Source organism: Phocoena sinus, chromosome 12, assembly GCF_008692025.1.
Source record: "Phocoena sinus isolate mPhoSin1 chromosome 12, mPhoSin1.pri, whole genome shotgun sequence".
Classification (NCBI taxonomy): Eukaryota; Metazoa; Chordata; class Mammalia; order Artiodactyla; family Phocoenidae; genus Phocoena; species Phocoena sinus.
This window is the reverse complement of record NC_045774.1, coordinates 46,961,651-46,973,007: the sequence shown is the minus strand read 5'-3', so window position 1 is coordinate 46,973,007 and position 11,357 is coordinate 46,961,651. Positions and strand designations below refer to the sequence as shown.

Here is an 11,357-nt window from a genome sequence, read left to right as displayed (position 1 = left end):
TTATTATTTTGCTAATCATGGAAAAATGATGCTAACTTGAAATAATTCAAATGTAGCAGATAAATTAAAGCAATTGCCTAGCTATCAACACTTAAGTAAAAACACAGTCTAACCTAAAGTCTACAGTATAAAGGATCACTTAATAACACAGGTGTGCCTGGGCTATTTTTAGCTGCCTACAAAACTCAAAGTTAAATAGCAAAGAACTTGTGTGTAAAGCTCTTTTTTTCCACAGTCTATTTTCATCTATTAACCTTTACCTCACATTAAGTGAATTTTGTTCTCAGGTTATTTAAGAGCTCCCCTTATCTTACATACAACTTTAGAAATGCATCCTGACTTGAGAGGGTTGCCGGGTGGATGTGTTGCGCCGGGAAAACAGAAAACAATAACAGCAAAACCTTAATTAGGGGAGACTGCTATAAGAACTCAAATGCAAGGAAAGGAACAATATTTGGAAAACAAAAAAGAAGGAGCATAATAATCTGGTTACATTTTCAGACATACACTCAATAACCAGATTCTATAAAGCTCTATGTTAGGTACTTTATGGTCACAGGATGATGTATAAAACCATTTCATTTTCTACCCCAGTGAGTTCAAGATTGTTATAAAGAGAAAAATAACCCTTATGGTATGGATTTTCTCTAACGTTAATGCTAAGTTAAATTATTTTCCACTGGTTGTGGAATTCTTACACTGTTCTTATAACATTTTCAGAAAGAGGTTACACTTTTTCTGGGAGTCTAAACAAGAATGAGCAGACAGACTCCAGTCACCAGCATTTCCTACCAGATGAAGGCCTACTTTGCTTCATTGGTCAGGTTAAAAGCGTGAGTTAGTTTGTTTCTAAAAAGAGAAAATTGGCTATTTATTCAGTCACTAAAACGGAGACTGAAGGCTTTTGTAACGCTTCCAGTGCAGGTGTATAGAACAGTTTTATGAAACTTAAATGATAAATGCTAGTCAATTTCAATAGCTTTATACACTCAGCCAATCTAATTTCTCACACCCCTCCCCCAACATCAACTAGCCTTTGTGTCTTCTTCACTCATGACATGCTTTTCACTTCTGTGCTTTTTGTCTATTCTGCTTCTCCAACCTGAAATTTTCTCTCCCTTCTCCTCAACATGTATTCAGACCCAGCTTAATCTTCACAGCCAAATAAAATCCTTGCCTCGTACATGGAGACATACTGCAGCAAACTGCACAGGTGTTTCTCTCTCGCTCTGTTCCTCATGCTTATCTGAGAGGAGTAGTGTTCAGTGCTACTGTTTTGTTTCCTCCAGCTCAATGGTTATCAACGCTGTCTTCACATTAGATTTGTTAGAGGTGCTTAAAAAAAAGTCATACTCGGGACCCACCCCCAGGAAAACAGAATCAGAATCTCTGAGGATAAAACGGGCATTGCTATTTTCAAAAATCTTTCCAGGTGATTTTGATGTGTACTGAAAATTGAGAAACCAGTTGTTTTAGAATAGGTTTAACCTAAAGCAGTTTGTGGCCCATAAAGGGCTGTAATTTAAGACATTGTTTTTCTGTTTATTTTTATGCCAAACGTGTGACACAGATCATGTACAACATATTTTGGATTCATAAATTCAGATGTCAAAGATCAATCAGGCCCTGAATGGTGAATTGGTTTTACTTCACACACTAGCTCCAATCAACTGATAGTTACTTCTTGCAAATCATGTTGAGAAGGCTTCTAAGCGCTCTCTGGGTTCTGCAGGAAAAGGTGTGACCATCCTAGCTTACTGGCCACATGGGTGGAGAAACAGGGAAGACTCAGCTTCATGCATATATTTTTTTATCCCTGACTAGAAGATATTCCTCATTACATGGAAGAATAAACTGAGGTCCGCGTGGATTAAACTTGCCCAAAGGAGCCCCGCATGTCTGGAAAAATTGAAGTCGAACTTAAGTCCAATCTCCAGCCTCCCCAACGAATGAAGTTTTAGAGTTCACCTGGCTTGATTATAAACTCCTTTGTGTTCTAGCCCATCCCTAGTTGCCCTATGCGCTCTGGTGTTCTTGGCACCTCAGTTCTCAGCACTTCTGGCCTCACAGCCTTTTTGTTTCCTCCACAGTGCATAGAACATCCACAAACAAAACTCATTTGGCCTGACCGATAAACAGTTCTTCTCTCTTGTGTTTATAGCTTTCAAGAATGCTACTGGCACAGAAAAAGCCCAACATTAAAAGATATCAGAGTGAAATGAAGGCTGTGCTTGGAATAATCTAAATCCAAGAAGGCTCCCCCATAAGAGTTCATCTTGGAGAACACTGGCTCCATCTACCAGCTCACAAGCTTTTCTCTCTCTCTCTCCCTCTTCACCCATGTGACACACTCAGGCATGCAAACACATGCCACAAGCCTTCGGAATTTCTATTTTCATTCTGCAGTCACAGTAACCAGGAGAAGTAACAGAAACTAACTCTTTACAAATCCAACCTATAATAGAAAAAAAGCCTATAAGAACTATCCAATTTATATGAATAGGAAAGCAAGTTTTTTTAAATCACTGTCTGGTTAAATATGAATTAGATTATATTAGTGGCTGCCCTCCACCCAACCCAACTCCTTCATTTTCAGTGTCCTTAATTTCAACTGCCTTTGATGGTACTGAACGGAAAAGTCCCCTTGTCGCCAGTGGTTAAGAGTTATTATTAACAAGATTACCAAGGAAAAACTTACATGTCTGGGCTTCTGCTCCTAAGCAATGTCCTTTGAGGGTGGTAAGATTGTTCAATTTAGCTTTCCAGTTCTGTTGTCTTCAGAAAAGTTTCCTGAAAAAAATAAGCCAACTGCTGTTCTCACTTTCTATAAATTATTGACAACAGAAATGCCAAATCATAGATGAGCTATTTTATAAGAACATATTTACATTTTTAAAGATAAAATAAAAATTCAAAACTCAAAGAACATTATTTCTCTAATTTTCTGTCCTGTCAGATATTGTGTGTTATCTTTGATATGACTTTGGCAGATAACAACTTCCCCTATGTGAAAACAACTGTCCTGTGAATTGTAAATGATGTCTAAGGATTATTTTCAAAACAAAAAGTGTCTGGATTAATAGTGTCTGGAATTTCTCCAAGTTTTAAATATCTCTAATAGTTTTCTGCCAGCCCAATTTAATAGAAAATACCTCAAAATTTTTTTAAATGAAAGAAATTTTAAAAAATCAGTAAGTCTGAATAATGCTTGAATGAGTGAAAGTAAATTGTACCATGACAATTCTGCATTTTTGCTGAAGGGGGGAATTTTCTGTTCCCATAACCACAAAATCTCTAATTCCACTAGCCAATTATAGAGTGTGAGGTAGTAACGCTCTAAAGGGGAAATGCCATTCCTCTGACCTCAGAACTAGAGGGAGTAGGTAATGGGCTGTATAAACAGCATAAAATAATAAGCATGCACAGTAAGGTAAGGTGAAATGGAAATAAAATGTAATCATAACAACTTTGATCTTCATGCTTTGAATTTACTGAGCTGTTTTCCTATGTGGTTGTCTGTGTATAGAGAATGGCTTAAACTTCTCACTGCAGACACTTACTCAAGTAAATGTTGCTTTCATCAAGCCAACTTCTCAAAGTAATGACCTATTTTGATGGGCTTTGGGAAAGTTTTCAAGTGGGTTTCTTCCATACCTAGGATAGCCAGTTTATCCTTTGAAGGATACACACACACAAACACACACACACCGTACATTAATTAATTAGTTAATTATTATTTTACCAAACAGCTGTTGATCTTACTAAGGGCAGAGGTAAAGCTTACTCAGTTTGGTATCCCCTTTTGTGAGAGTCAATCCAATGCTTGTATGTAAGAAAACAAATACTAGAGCCAGAATGGTTTTGCAACTTACTGACTATATAACAATATCTTTGAGTCTTAGTTTTCTCACCTATAATATGAAGAGAGCACAACCTACCTCACAGATTAAATAATATAATTAAATAATATAATGTCTATTATTATGTAATATATGCATACTGCTTGATTATTAGTAATTACAGAGTTGATCATTATCATTAACCATAATATATAATAGAGAAAAATGAGATAAAATATTTTAAATTAGCTGATGTATCATTTAGGGTCCTAACGGGAAATCAATAGTACACTCAAATTGGAATAATTTGAGAAGGGTTTATTTATCAAAACACTAAGAACAAAGGTATGGGAGGGCACAGGAGAACTACAAGAATAAAACAGAGACCTGGAGTGATCAAAAGAACAATAGGTTACTGAAGCCAGGGCAGGGCTGAGACCTGTGCTGTGTCTCCCCATTTCCCCTCATTTGTCTCCATTTCTCCATATAATGCACTGCATTTCATTTAGCATTTTTAAGCCACATAATTCCCCGTCCATTCTTTCCACGCCCTCCAATTAGCTCTTCTGGTAGACAACCTTCATTCTGATTACTGCTGCTTCAATTCTTCCCATATCTCAGACCAGAAACATTCTTTGCCTCTTCCTTTGTTCAACATGGAACAAGTGACCGTGATTCCTTGACTAGGACTTTTTCTGCAGAACTCAGCCACCACCCCTTATCACTCCTTGTCATTAGCAGAAATTGCACCCTTTCTGAAATCACAGTTTCTAATATTCCATTCTGACCATAAACTCCTGTTCATCCAGCTCTCTTGCTCAAGTGGTTAATTCCCTAGTTATTAAGTTATTGTTATCAGCCCTGTCCCCTGAATGTACATGAACAATCAATGAGGAGAAATTTATAAATGCACTTTAAAGTCAGCAAAAAAAAAAGTCTTTTTCTTGGAAATTTAGGAAATATAAATGAGCAAAGATAAACCACTATGAATGGTGGTTTCACTGAGTCATCTCGTGGACCTCTCCTAGACTTCCCATGAGTTTCTGTTCTGCATTTTCCAGGGCTTTGTTACAGTTTTTAATTTTTTTTTAATGTTTAAGGGAGTCAGCGTTACTTTCTTGGTTTCCAACCAAAAAAACTAACAGATTTACATCACCACTTTAACTCTTGGTTCACAAATTTCAAATGTATTGACTCCATCATTTTTCTCTTACCCATTAATCTCCTCCTCTCTTACACACCCTTCTTTTCCAACTTGGATTCCACAGTACATGTATAACCATCATCCAGTAAATATCCTCACTGCCTCCCAAATTTCCACTTCCTTTGATTATTTCCCTCATGCCTTGCAGGCACCTGGAGCTACTGTACCCTAAAAGCTCTGACGCAAGTATAGATAAGCCAGTTCTCTGTAGCACAGCTAAGTTAGGCCTAGAACTACAAAATAGATAGCTAAGTACTAAGGAGAAAAAAATGCCCAAAGGAATAAATACAAAGAATATTAAAAGTGCAAGGAGTCCAACTTATAAAATACAGGTGTCGAAGCCTGCTCTCTCTAGTTCCTTGTGGAGTGCACAAACTTTACGTTACCCCACTTCTTGCCAGAGCCGTTTCTGCTTGAACTCCAAAGGGCCGACACAGCTCACCACCTTAGTCTGGAACTCTCATTTCCCAGATCTATATTCTCAGGTACTAGTGCCCCTATCCTGAGCCTTCATATTTCAGAGAAGCCTGCTCTGATCCTCCTCCAGTTGTCTCTTTGTGTGGTGTTAGGCATCTGATGGCCCAAGGACACCCGCTCAACCAGTGGCTACAACCTCCTGCCACCATTTCTAAACCATACTCCAGGAACCAGGAACTCTGACATGAGTGCCCCATGCCCACATCCAGAGGCCCTGCAGGCCCTTTCCCTAGCTCCACCCTCTGAGGGCCAATCATACTCCAATGAGTACGTGCCTCTAGGCCCAAAGGGTGGCTACAGGGTAGCTGTTTACAGGGGTGTGGACAAAGCCTGGACATGCAGGCAGGGGTGTCCCATGCCTGTGCAGAAGGATCTCTTGTCGTATAGACAGACTGGGATGAATGAGAAGTAGGAAAAAATTTAATAAGAGCAGTTGAATTCTCTTTATCATTATCAGGTGTAAAATGAATATTTTAAATTAAAAATAAACAGTCATTAAATGTTAGAAATTATGGTAAAATAGAAAAGTTTAAACTTGAGTATAAAAAAATTTGGATATGACCTTTACTTATTAAGTCATATACCCACACTCTAAATTAAATGAGGTTTTGCCCCACTTTGTAGAGTCTGTATACAGAGTTTCATGTATGTAAGGAAGTGACCTACATTCTACTTGGATGGTTAGGAGAGTAGAAATCCACATACAGATGTTTGGATGTTTTCCAAGAAAAAATAAGCCATTTGACTTTCTTCTTAGTACTGAAGAAGGATGAGCACAAATATTAAAAGACAAAGATAAACAGCCCTTGCTGAATTGTCCAAGACTGATTCCATTTAGGTCAAGGTCATATGATATATCAGTGTGGTTTTAATTATATTGCTTTCTGCTTAGCATTATGGGTGTGTCCCATTCCAATTTCAATTATTTCACATAGTTTTCAACTGCCTTTATTACAGTAAGCCAGACTCTTCAGTATTAAATCAATCAGGACTCCACCTAATTTCACTGGGAATATTTTATAAGGATAAACTGGATTTATACCTAATATCTTGGAACGCAACAACAATCCGTGGATTGAAACATAGCTTTTGTATATAGAAGAAATGTCCTTTGTTTTGCCACATAATTGCTAAAAGAACTACTGCTAGGTAAGTCGGATATAGGAATTTACTTATTTAAATGACCAGAAGGTATTTTCATTACTTCATACAACTACAACAGCAAATAAAAATCCCCTGGTGAAAATAAACACTGCATGAAATAATCCTGCAAAATAATGTAGTTGACTCAAAAAACCCTTAACTATTCTGAAGATTCCGTATCATTATATATTTCTGAGAGTGTTACTTTTGTGCAAAATCTCATTAGACTTCTTCATAAAAGAAAACTTAAAATAACTAGAGTAAGGTAGAGACAGAGGCTAGTTTTAGAAAACTTGCAGCTTATCTTCAAGCTCTTGATTAAACTACAGATTTTTAAATAATCCTTATTTTAAAAATTTATTTAATTTGAAGTGATAATGCCATGTTAGTATATAAGTAAGGCACACTGCTTGGGGGGACTCCACTATCTCTACTCTCTAAGCTATCTGGAGATAGCACATAAAACATTAAATATGGCAGCCACACTTCAGTGGTTACTTATTGCCTCTCTACTGTTTTCGGTATTTGGGTATGTTTCTTATTCTTTTGACAAAACCAAGTCTCCAGAAGAGTAGTCTAATCTGTTATGGCAATGGAACTAAAATCTTCAGAATTTTGTACTCTCATTTTCATATTAGGTATGGGTATGCATATAAGTGGTAAGTTTGATAATTAAACATGATAAGTTTTCCATCATTATAAAAATTACCTGGAGAATGTATCAATTTTCCATTAGAAGAAAAGGCAACAAAGGATACCATTTGCCACGTTAACCTTTTTAAGTCTTTCTTCTCTAACACAAAACAGTATGGAGAAGAAATTAGGTTTTCACTGAACTTCAACACACACATCAAACCTTTAGTTTTTGGTGAACCATCATGTTATATAAAATCTCTAAGATTTAGGCTGATGGAAATAAATGGATCTTTATCAGAAATTTACAATCATATTGTTTAGACTCCATTCAGGGTATTTTTTGATGACTGAAAGAACTCTGACAGAAAGCATTGAATACATTTCCCCAGTGTTTACGTACTGTGACTAAAATAATGAGAGCGACTTTTTTGTTCTTGGATAGGATCCTGATTTTGAAAGAGATTAAACTGACCCAATTGTGGCTAACACTGTAGAGTATAAGAATTTTCAGAAATAAGCAACTTCAATACTCTTAAAAAGAAAAAGAGAACAAATGAAAAACAAAATGTGTTCCATCAAATAACATATTAAAAAGTTAGTTATCTGAATTTTATTATAAATGTATATAAATTATAAAATACATTGTTTATAATGCCAATGTTAATATTAGTAAAAAATTTATTGGGGGAAATAAATCGGGATTAAACCACAGGAAAGCAAAAATATTGAAGGATTCCTTGTAATTAAAAAACTCTAATGTATTCGTTGTCATTTGCTCTTCAAAATACTTAGAGAAATAGAGAGAATATCAAATACTGGTTCTAATTCAGACATATTGGCATAGGACAGAATGTACTATATATTTTTTATTATGGGAATGTATGTATATGTATAGCTGATTCACTTTGTTATACAGTAGAAACTAACACACCATTGTAAAGCAATTATACTCCAATAAAGATGTTAAAAAACAAAAACACTTTTACTTAGGTTATTTTACCTTGGCATTTGTTAGGACCAATGTACTTGGACCTCCAAATATCCAGTTGTTTGGAGCCATAAATAATCTACCTTACTTATCCATTCAGATACCCAGATATCATCTGGATATTTCATTGTAAAGATGGTCATTATCATGAAAATATCAGGTTGAATTGTCCTTCCATTCAACGTTTGCCCCAAGAAAGAGCAAAGATCCATCTCCATTGTCTACTAACTTGTTTCTTTACAATTGCATTGGTTTTTTACGTTTTCACTTCATTTAAACTTAGAATATGGATCAGATCTGTGCACATAGTTGTTAGTGACACTTTGCTAACAGCGGCAAGATAAAGTTGCCAGTGCCTTAACAAGAATATTTTATTAATTGTCTAGGCTGGACACCAGCCCGAGGTAAAACCAACAGGATAAATGGCCCATTGCCATTGTTTTCAAAAGAAGATTATAGTACTAATCTTCCCTTCTAACATTGGCTCAATTCCCACTCTTTAATTATCTGCAAGAGGCTGACACTATTATTTTTCTTAACTTTCTTGTTTTGAGGTTGCCTAATGGATTTCCTCCCTTATCCCTCTACTCACATCCCATTATTCCCACTATGTTATTGTATGTAATGTATACAAATTTTTAGTTTCTTTGCCTTATTTTCAGCTCCTTAATACCAAATTTTATGCTTAACTCATTTCTAGCTTCTTTTTTATTGTTCTATTCTCTCTATATCAGGAGTTCCACATACATCTACACACAGGCAAAGAGACAGAGAATTGGGAAGGAAAAGGGACATAAGTCAGAAATTTATATGTTTTTTAGTCAAGGACTTAGTTTTTTGCCAGGAAGTGTTCAGAGATTACAGAGAACATATTGAATTTTAAAGTTATCTTGATAACTTTATCAGCCAAAAGCAATGGAGTACAACACTATAATGATGGTACACTGAAGTAAGAAATTCTTCAAGAATGTATTTTCTTGAGACCTTTTGCATTACAACATGAATTCCACTGTATATTTTCCAGAAAATTTCAAGGGAAGCGTTTAGAAACCGTTGTCTTTTTGATCAAGCAATTTAAAGTGAATAGCTAATTTATGCTTTGGGTAGAAGCTGTGTTAGGCAGAAATCAGTTCTTATTAACTCTATGACAACTTATTCTGAACAATTTTGTATCAAGGCATGTCAACACGGCCATAAAAAATAGCATGCAATCAAATCTACATCAAGTATAAATGGGAATATAAACAAAATATTTTACCTAAATAAAAAATTCTACATAAAAATAACATTGTTCAATGATTGCCTGCATAGTTTAGTAATAGAGCTGTGCTTATGCTATAGAACTCTGTTAAGCACCCAAACTAAATAGATGGCATGATTTAAATGTCTGCATGGTGCCCATTTATTTTGAGACCATAACTGTAAACTGTAATTAATGTGACTGTTTTCTAATGGAGGGAAAAAAACTGATTTGTCTGCTCAAATATAAACCACAAAGAAGCCTTTTCAGTGTCCTGGTAAGACATAATAAAACATAGACCTATAACAAGATCTAAGTAAGACATTATTGTCAGTTTTTCAAAAGTAGGATAACAATCTTGCTAAAGATTAATCTGTGTCTGATGTACTTATCATAGAATATTTTTAAAAGAGGAACTAACTCTGACAACACATGGTCTTTAATCACTCAGGAAATAAATTCATTTTTGTGTAAAAAAGAACTCATGGTAGATAAGCTTCAATTTTTCTCATAACCAAGCATTTTAGGGAATGACCAGAATAGCATTTTATATTCTTTTAACATCCAATGAAGAGTCAATAATCGTAAGGGAGCAGAAATGTTAGTAATCAATTTAGTCATACTTTTGATACTAATGTGTCAGCTGCCAATGTGATGCCAGATATGTTTTATTAATAACCAAAGAAAAGGATTTTTTATAAACTTGCATGCATGCAATAAAAATGTGATTCTTGGGAAAATGTGATAATTTGGAACTTCATGAATAATATGTTTACTTGAAAATAATCAACTCTAAATTTATAAACCTAAATAATTGAGAATATTCATGAGAGCACCACTTAACACTGGTACACTTGGCTGAATACATCTTCATAAGTTAATAAGAATTAGTCCATTAGTCATTATTCTAAAATATTCCTCATTATTCATTAGTCAGAATTCACATATATAACTGACATAGTTACCTAAAATAATCTACATTCTGAGCATATAAAATAATCTTAGAAATTTCCTAAACCCTACTGAAATGACAATATTTTCTAAAGAAATTCATTTGGAAATAACTTTTTATAAATAATTATTTCTACTGTTGGTCTTCAGGCTTTTGTGGGATCTTAATATGGATTATTATGGTGTTGAACGATGTAATAAATATCCTTTGAAGGATTCTTCTAAAGTGTGTCTATCAGACTGTAGTTCTACTGAGAGTGTGACCTTCCCCAGAGATCACACTCTGGTATTTTAGGCCCAAAATTGTCCATAGTTTATGGCAGAACACACCAGAACACTAATTTAATGTCTGAAGAAGAGCCTGAGTGAATTTAAACATAATTTTCATTAAAGAAAAAATGGCCTTCTCTGAAGGCACCCTTTTGAACCACTTCTTTAGTAAAGTAGGATGGAAACTTAAAGAAAAAGATGGAGCTTTGACTGTGACATTTTTATGACAGATTATCAGCAGTCCTTCTCACACATCTAGGACCCCAAAGTGAACAAAATGTCACTTGAGAATCTAATGTTTAAAAGAAACAGGTTTACAATTTTCTGAACTCGGGGACTGTTTTAAAAAACTCTTCCAGAAGCAACAGAGCTTTTTTCTTTTTTTCCCCTATTTTCTAAGTTTAGCTGCTGCATCTTCACTTTGGTGATACTTACTAAAAAAAAAGAAAAGAAAAGAAAAAACTTTGAGGAAGCACTGAACGAGTCCAACTATAGTTTTTCAAGAAATATAAAAAGGTACTTTAACAAACGTCTCTGTATTTAAACCAAGAATTCTTTCTATAGATGCAAAAACTACAGTGTTCCCCAAACACAGTAAGTTAAGCAAAA

At 35.1% G+C, this 11,357-nt stretch overlaps 1 long non-coding RNA gene across 1 annotated transcript in view; it reads right to left on the bottom strand.

Annotated features, from left to right (window-relative positions):
- Nucleotides 1-2,703: 2,703 nt before the first annotated feature.
- Nucleotides 2,704-11,357, bottom strand: part of LOC116763760 — a 75,942-nt gene continuing 67,288 nt past the window's right edge. The window contains exon 5 of the long non-coding RNA XR_004352614.1: nucleotides 2,704-2,790. This is a non-coding gene — a long non-coding RNA (uncharacterized LOC116763760). The remainder of the gene's footprint in view (nucleotides 2,791-11,357) is intronic.